The sequence below is a fragment of the Gekko japonicus genome, unplaced genomic scaffold (assembly GCF_001447785.1).
Source record: "Gekko japonicus isolate JY-2015 unplaced genomic scaffold, Gekko_japonicus_V1.1 scaffold843, whole genome shotgun sequence".
Taxonomy (NCBI): Eukaryota; Metazoa; Chordata; class Lepidosauria; order Squamata; family Gekkonidae; genus Gekko; species Gekko japonicus.
In genome coordinates this window covers 725823-732962 of record NW_015160236.1, presented here as the reverse complement: position 1 = coordinate 732962, position 7140 = coordinate 725823, and the positions used below count along the sequence as shown (strand labels likewise).

General features: G+C 46.5%; 1 protein-coding gene across 1 annotated transcript in view; it reads left to right on the top strand.

The window, feature by feature from the left end:
- Nucleotides 1-7140, top strand: part of PKP2 (plakophilin 2) — an 80759-nt gene that overhangs the window by 29087 nt on the left and 44532 nt on the right. The window lies entirely within an intron of this gene.

The following is a 7140-nucleotide window of genomic DNA, read 5'->3' as shown; positions in this document are numbered from 1 at the left end:
AATTTCCTGCCTTGTGCAGGGGGTTGGACTAGATGACCCCAGAGGTCCCTTCCAACTCTGTGAGTCTAGGATTCTGCACAGCCAGAAACTCATTGATTAATTCTGGACTAGTCACTGTTATCTCCATCTAACCTACCTCACTGGGTGGTTGTGATGAGAGTGTAAGGGGGACCAGGGAAGCCGTGTATCTCGCCTAGGGTTGACAGCTGCCCCTTGGCCACCAGCAGGGGATGGGAGGGGTAGGGTTGCCTGATCCAGCTTGGCAAACTCCTGGAGATTTGGGGATGGAGCCTGGAGAGGACAGGGACCTCAGTGGGGTACAATGCCATAGAGTCCCCTCCGCCAAAGCATCCATTTTCTCCAGGCAGGGTTGCCATCCTCCAGGGGGTGACTGGAGATCTCCTGGGATTGCAACTGATCTCCAGGCGGCAGAGATCTTTTCACCTGGAGAAAATGGGTGCTTTGGAGAGTGGGCTCTATGGCATTGTACCCTGCTGAGGCCCCTCCACTCCCCCAAACCCTTCCTTACCCAGGCTCCACCCCCAAAATCTCTGGGTATTTCCCAACCCTATCTTCAGGAAAGCTGATCTATGTATTCTTGAGATTAGCTGTAATTCGAGGGGATCCCCAGGTCTCACCTGGAAGCTGGCATCCCTATCTGCCATAAGTTCCTTGAAAGAATGGGATGAAGATGAAATGAGTTTTGTAAAGTTCCATCACTGAGGTTGGTCTTCTAGTCAATTTTCACAATTTGTGGTCAAGTGAGGGGAGGGTTAATTCCAGCATCCTGGAAAGGTTTGTCCATCATAACTGTCCCCCAAGGAAAGAAAAGATTGGCCGCCACCTTTTGCATGTCTTTTTTCCTTCCCAAAGGGTAAGAGCAACATGGCTCAATGTGCAAAACCTTGCAGGAGTGGAAAGAACAGTTCCCTCTCCCCTTCCCATACAAGCCAGTTTGTTTTTTTTTGTTTTACCCTAAAACTTCCAACCTTGGCATTCAGATTAGTACATTGACCAGCCAGAAACAATGATGGGGTTCCACTGCCTTTTCCATGTTCTATTTATTTATTTATTTGTTTGTTTGTTTGATTTATATCCCGCCCTCCCAGAAGCTCAGGGCGGCTCACATGCGGCAAAGCCGAGTGCAAAATACAATACAGTATATAATAAATAAAACATTTAAAATCACAATAAAACCTTCCAATTATACGGTGCTATACCTATATTAATCATCCAAGATGGGGACAACCCCCCCAGGCTTGGTGGCCAGCTGTCTCAGTAGCGTGGTCTCCCACTACACTGTCTCAAACTTCTGACAGGGCCCGCTTGCCCCCGTTCTTATAGGGCAGCCGATGACTTGCCACCTCGGTGGTAGAATAGTGGCAGCGGCGTTCTGTAGCAGAGGTTGTCTCAAAAGGTGCAGTTTTTCTTACACTTTATGAGCAAGTTGAACTAGTTGTCTTGGAGACAATCATTAATACTGGAGCCTGCTCTCCTTTACATACAGTGACAGAAACAGATCGGGCATCTGTACCCTCAGTGCATAAGCCATTAGACTTTTGTTAGAACTGCGGAGATCAAAGCTGCCCTAGTTAACAAGCTAGTTCACAAGCATACCAGTTGTTCAAGGTAGCTCAGCACCTGCTGATGACAAAATCTGAGCCTTTGTTGTCTCGGGAAAAGATAGTTTGGTTTCCCAGGAGGTTTTGGGACTCTGCTGGTGCTGTGGCCTTCTGGTACCAATAACACTGTATGTGACTTTTGCCTTAGAGGATGTTTATACGTTCTAGAAGTTAATGGTGTCACTATCAGAATCAAAATGGGTAGGCTATCTGAAACTAACTTCCTTGATTTTCTGAGAGCTTTCTGATCCCAGAGATAGAGAGAAGGGGGAGGATTTTGGATTGGTAGATCAGGTCAGTTCTAGTCAGTTCTAGTCTGGCCTGCATCACATCCATGGTAGTCCTACATGATAGGTATGTCAGTAGGTACATTGGCAGCTATAGGTCCAAGAAAGATATATACCTCTGGTTTACAAATGGCAGGGGCTGGCCACCAACACCTCCATGTGAGACCTTGGTAGGGTTGCCAAGTCCTTACTGCATGTAGAGCGGGGGACTCCAGCGCTGTTCCAGGAGTCTGTACGTGTGCACGAAGTGCGCGTGCTCCACAATTACGTCACCTGGAAGTGATGCAGCCACGTCGGGCACGCCGGGGGCGGGCCACAATCATCCGAGGGAAAACCATAGAGTTTTCCCTCGGATGACCGCGGCCCCGTCCCCAACGCGCCTGACGCAACTGCGTCACTTCTGGGTGACGTGCTGACCAATGTTCCCTCTAAGCTGAGTTAGTGTGAGCTAGCTCACAGTTTTTTAGCCTCTGGCTCACACATTTTTGTCTTAGCTCAGGAAGGATGGCTCCAAAGCAAACATTTATGCAGTAGCCAAGTCACTCGCCCACAACTTTAATGCCAGTTGCTCACAAAGTTGAATTTTTGCTCACAAGATTCCACAGCTTAGAGGGAACATTGGTGCTGACGCCGGGCACATCGCATACTTTGGGGGTTGGGTTCTCCCCCAGGGCCCGATCCGCCAGCGGCGGATAACGGGCCTCTCGGGCGAGGGTTTCCCCGCTCCCCGGGGGGACTTGGCAAGCCTAGACCTTGGTGGCTAGTGCAGAACGTTCTGAGTTTTATACAAGAGCACTGTTTCAAGTATTGGATTGAAATATGCTATGTTGAATATTGAAATGTTGAATACGGAAATGCTACACAGTGTTTTCTGTCTCAAGAGTGTATAATTGAATAAAATGAGCAGTGTTTAAGAACCATTCTATATATATATATACTAGATTCAGTCCCTTGCCAGTCTCCACACAACCAATAAAAGAATTCAGGGGAACTGGGGGGTCTCAGGAAAAGTCCCGTGTCCCAAAATCCCTTAACACTCCCCACTTTTGATAGGGTTCAGCTGACCCTGATGATTCAGTTAAGAGCCCTGGGGTTATACTGGGCCCGCACCGTAATAGGAGTGGAGACGCAATCAGATCTGAGGTTGCCAGGAAGTAGAGCTCTTTCCCAAACATGGAATTTCGTGGTGTTCCTAGATCAAAGACTATGTCCTTGTTGGAGTAATTTAGAATGGACAATTTTTGAGACACTTTCCAGTCCCACAGTTGTGTCTGTCCCAATTCTATATTTGGTGCACCAAAATGTTATGAAGTTGTTTATGTAAGGGCTTAAAACTATTTAGACAACAGTATCAAGTATCTATAGAACACAAAGGAATATAAGGTACTTCCATATCTGTGCTGATTATGTTGCTGAAGGGCGGGGGGGTGGGGGGATTGCTGACCACAGTGACCTGTTGAGCATTCTCAAAATAACAGCTCCCAAACCAATCCTTGTCCCTTTCTTTATCAGCACCTTAGCTGGGAACACTTTTTCCTGATTTGAAAAAGTTCTGCTGCATTCTGCCACCCACTCTGCCCTGCATCTAAGCAAAGGTTTGGTTCACCACCCAGGAATTCACTTAAGTTCACCGCCCAGGAAAGCCATCTGTAGTTATAAATGGCTTCTGTCTATCACTGTTAGAACTCAAAAACAAGCCAGATTGTGCAGTAAATTCTATCCCCTCTGACTTGAAACCAGCCTTCAATGCCAGCCAGGGTTGCCAGCCTCCAAGTGGGCAGTGGAGTTCTCATGGAGTTACAACTGATTTCCGAACTACAGAAATCAGTTCTCCTGGAGAAGATGGCAGCTTCGGAGGGTGGACTCTATGGCATCACTTCTCTGCTGAGTTCCCAGCCTTCCCCAAGCTCCATCCTCAAATCACCAGGAATTTCACAACCTGGAGTTGACAACCCTAAGCCAGGCTCTGATACGGGACCCTTTTAAAGGTTTGTTTATATCCTTCCCATCTGTGTTCTTCTGTCACTTGGTTCAGACAACACACAAAGCTCTGGCTTATTGTTTCTGCAGTTGGTTTGTGAAACGAGGATTTTGGTGGTTCGGGTGCTGATTTGCCCTGACATGTGCCTATGTGTCTGGAATTCCATCCCAAGGTCTCTAGAAGTTCAGTCTCTGAGTGGGAGGGAATGGCTATGCCTCCTTTTGTACACATGTCTGCGTTCATGCAGGTGACCGCTGAGGCGCCATGCAGTGGCATGCTACCAAGATACATTTTGAACAGCCCACAGCATCTTGTAAGAGAACTATCAGAACCCTCATGCTTAGAGCTTTTTAAACTGACAGAGGACAGGTGTTTACAAAATACTGCCAAAAGCCAGGCATTGAAAGGTCTTCAACAGTGTGAATGGACAGAGACCCACAGAATGGTCTTGGTATGAGAAAAGGGAATGTTTCAAGCACCTCCCACTTTCCATCTGTGAAATTTTGTAGAGTATGGTTGAGTAAATTTCATTACTTCTATGCAGGGCTATTTTTAGGCAGGAATGCACAGGAACGGAGTTCTGGCTGGCTCCCGAGTTGGCCACGCCCAGCAGGAACTCATTAGCATAGTAGTTCCCACCCAACAGCAGAAACTCATTAGGATTGGCTACATTAGGGGTGTGTGGCCTAACATGCAAAGGGTTCCTGATACAAAAAAAGCCTTGGGTTTTGACAACAAACAAGGTAAACCGAATAAGAAGCAAAAGGTGGGCGTGGCTGGATGACCACAGTTTCTGATAATGTGGGTGTGTGGCCTAACATGCTAATGAGATGTGCTGTCAGGGGTGTGGCCTAATATGCTGATGGATTTCTGCTGTTGGGTGTGGCCTATTATGCTAATGAGTTCCTGCTGGGCTTTTCCTACAAAAAAGCCCTGCTTCTATGTGTGTCTTTTTTTAAGGAGCTCACCTTAGAATGTCTTCTGATTTAGCTGTTCCAGAACTGCAGGCTACCAGCTATCTTTTCACCCTCTAATTAGGAGATCAGAAAAGTAGAGACCAGTCCTACAGAGGTCCAGTCAGAGTCCTACTCAATGGGGCTTCCTCCCTGGAAGTTGTCCTTACGATTGCACTGTTTTTGTACCAGGGGCAGAGGAATTACCAACTATCTGTGTGTGATGCGGGTGACATACCTCAGATAGCACATAGACCTTGGGTGTAGCAGAGGATGTCTGAAAACATTCTTAGTGTGCTTCAGTTCTCTTGAATAGGACAAGTGAATCTGCAACTCATTCTGCCAGAATCTAAAAATATGACAGGAGAGGGAAATAAGTAAGGAGCATATTTGAGTGAAAGCAAAAGCTGGCATTCTCAGTGTGCCTCTTGAACACTGGAAGGGTAAGAGAAGTCTTCGTTACTATTCACCTTTCCCTGTTCTCAGCACCTGCAGGTTAAATGCTTCGTTCTTTCTCAAAGCTCCTCACTGCTGCTAGGGGAGAGATCACATTTCCATGTTTTTTAGACATGCCTTCTGGTTATACAAGGATGGGTTTATCCACTAGAGAATCAGCATTCCATTATGTAAGCCTGCTTTAAAACATCTCTTATTGTGCCTTCCTTTGCCTGAAGACATTGCTTCTTTGAAAAGGTACTTGCAAAGCAAAATTTCAGAGAAGAAGAGATTGGATTTATACCCCGCCCCTCACTACCCAAAGGTGTCTCAGAGTGGCTTACAAACTCCTTTCCCTCCCCCCCCCCACAACAGACACCCTGTTGAGACGGTGGCTGAGAGAGCTCTGACAGAAACTGCTGTTTTTCCAAGAACAGCTCTTACCAGAACTACAGCTTGCCCAAAGTCATCCAGCCAGGTGCAAGTGGAGGAGTAGGGAATCAAACCCGGTTCTCCCAGATTAGAGTCCGCGCACTCAACCATTACACCAACCTGGCTCTCAGAGGGAAGCTGTGTTGGTCTGCAGTAGAACCGCTGGAGTCCAGTAGAGCACCTGAGAGACCAACATGATTTTCAGGGTAGGACCTTTTAAGAGTCAAAGTTCTTTTTGCCAGATGAAAGAAACTTTGACTCCCAGAAGCTCATACCCTCCAAATCTTGCTGGTCTCTAAGGAGCAACTGGATTCAAAACTAGTTGCAAAGCTCAGTGTGCCATCTGTCAAAACTGGTTGGCCTCTGGGACAAATTCTCCTGGGCTTACAATGCTTAGAATTTTTTAAAAAGTAGCAGCAGTTTTGCTATCCAATATTGGTTTGTTTGTAACTTAATGCAAACTAGACTTGTAGCCTCAACTTAGCCTTGCCATGGAGAGACAGAAACAACCAAAAAAAGCCGATGCAATAATAAACACATACTCCTAATTTTTTTTTTAAATGTTTTTGCAGTGATGTTATATCGGTGCTGCAGGCAACCATATTTGTGCAAACGTTTAGGGTGATGACATTGGGGAAGGATAGGTTTCAGCCATTCATATGCATTGTGCTCCAAGTGGTCAGGTTTGACTGCAGCTTTGTGAGCTTTAGATGTTTGTCCAATCTTACAAGGTTGGATTTTTTTTAAGAATTCTGTAGCTGGTTAGCAAGACAAGAAAGTATTTAGGGTTTTTTTAATTAATTTTTGTTTAAGTTTGAATTCAAACAATTGACTTTCAACAACCAAACAACATACAATGCAATGTTGTATCAGAACAAAAAACAGCTGAGGTTACAATAAATTCGGAACAGGAGATGGATAACACATTTGTAAGGTTTCTGAATTGTGCTTCAGCTTAACCTACGAAAGGGGAGTTTTTTATAAAAGAGTATCGCTTAAAAAGTGCCTGATAGAACCATACACTGGTAAGCAGGGCTTTTTTTGTACAAAAAGCCCAGCAGGAACTCATTAGCATAATAGGTCACACCCAACAGCAGGTGAATTAGGCCACACCCCATGCCTTCCCTTGCCTTGCCTGGGTGCTCCGCGGCTGTGGGGAGCCCACGCAAGCAGCCCCTTGGACAGGCCGGGGAAGGCACGGGGAGGCATTTAAGTGCCTCACCGATCCTTCCAGGGGGGCCCCTTGCCCGCCTGCCTCAGAGTCGCTGGGGGGGGTTTGCTCTCCAGGCCTTCCCTTTGTAGCCACACATGCAGAGGTTTTCTCTGTAGTGGGCGTGGCCAACTCTGAAACCAGCTGGAACTCCGTTCCTGTACGTTCCTGCCCAAAAATAGCCCTGCTGGTAAGAACAACCTAAGACAACTATGGTATT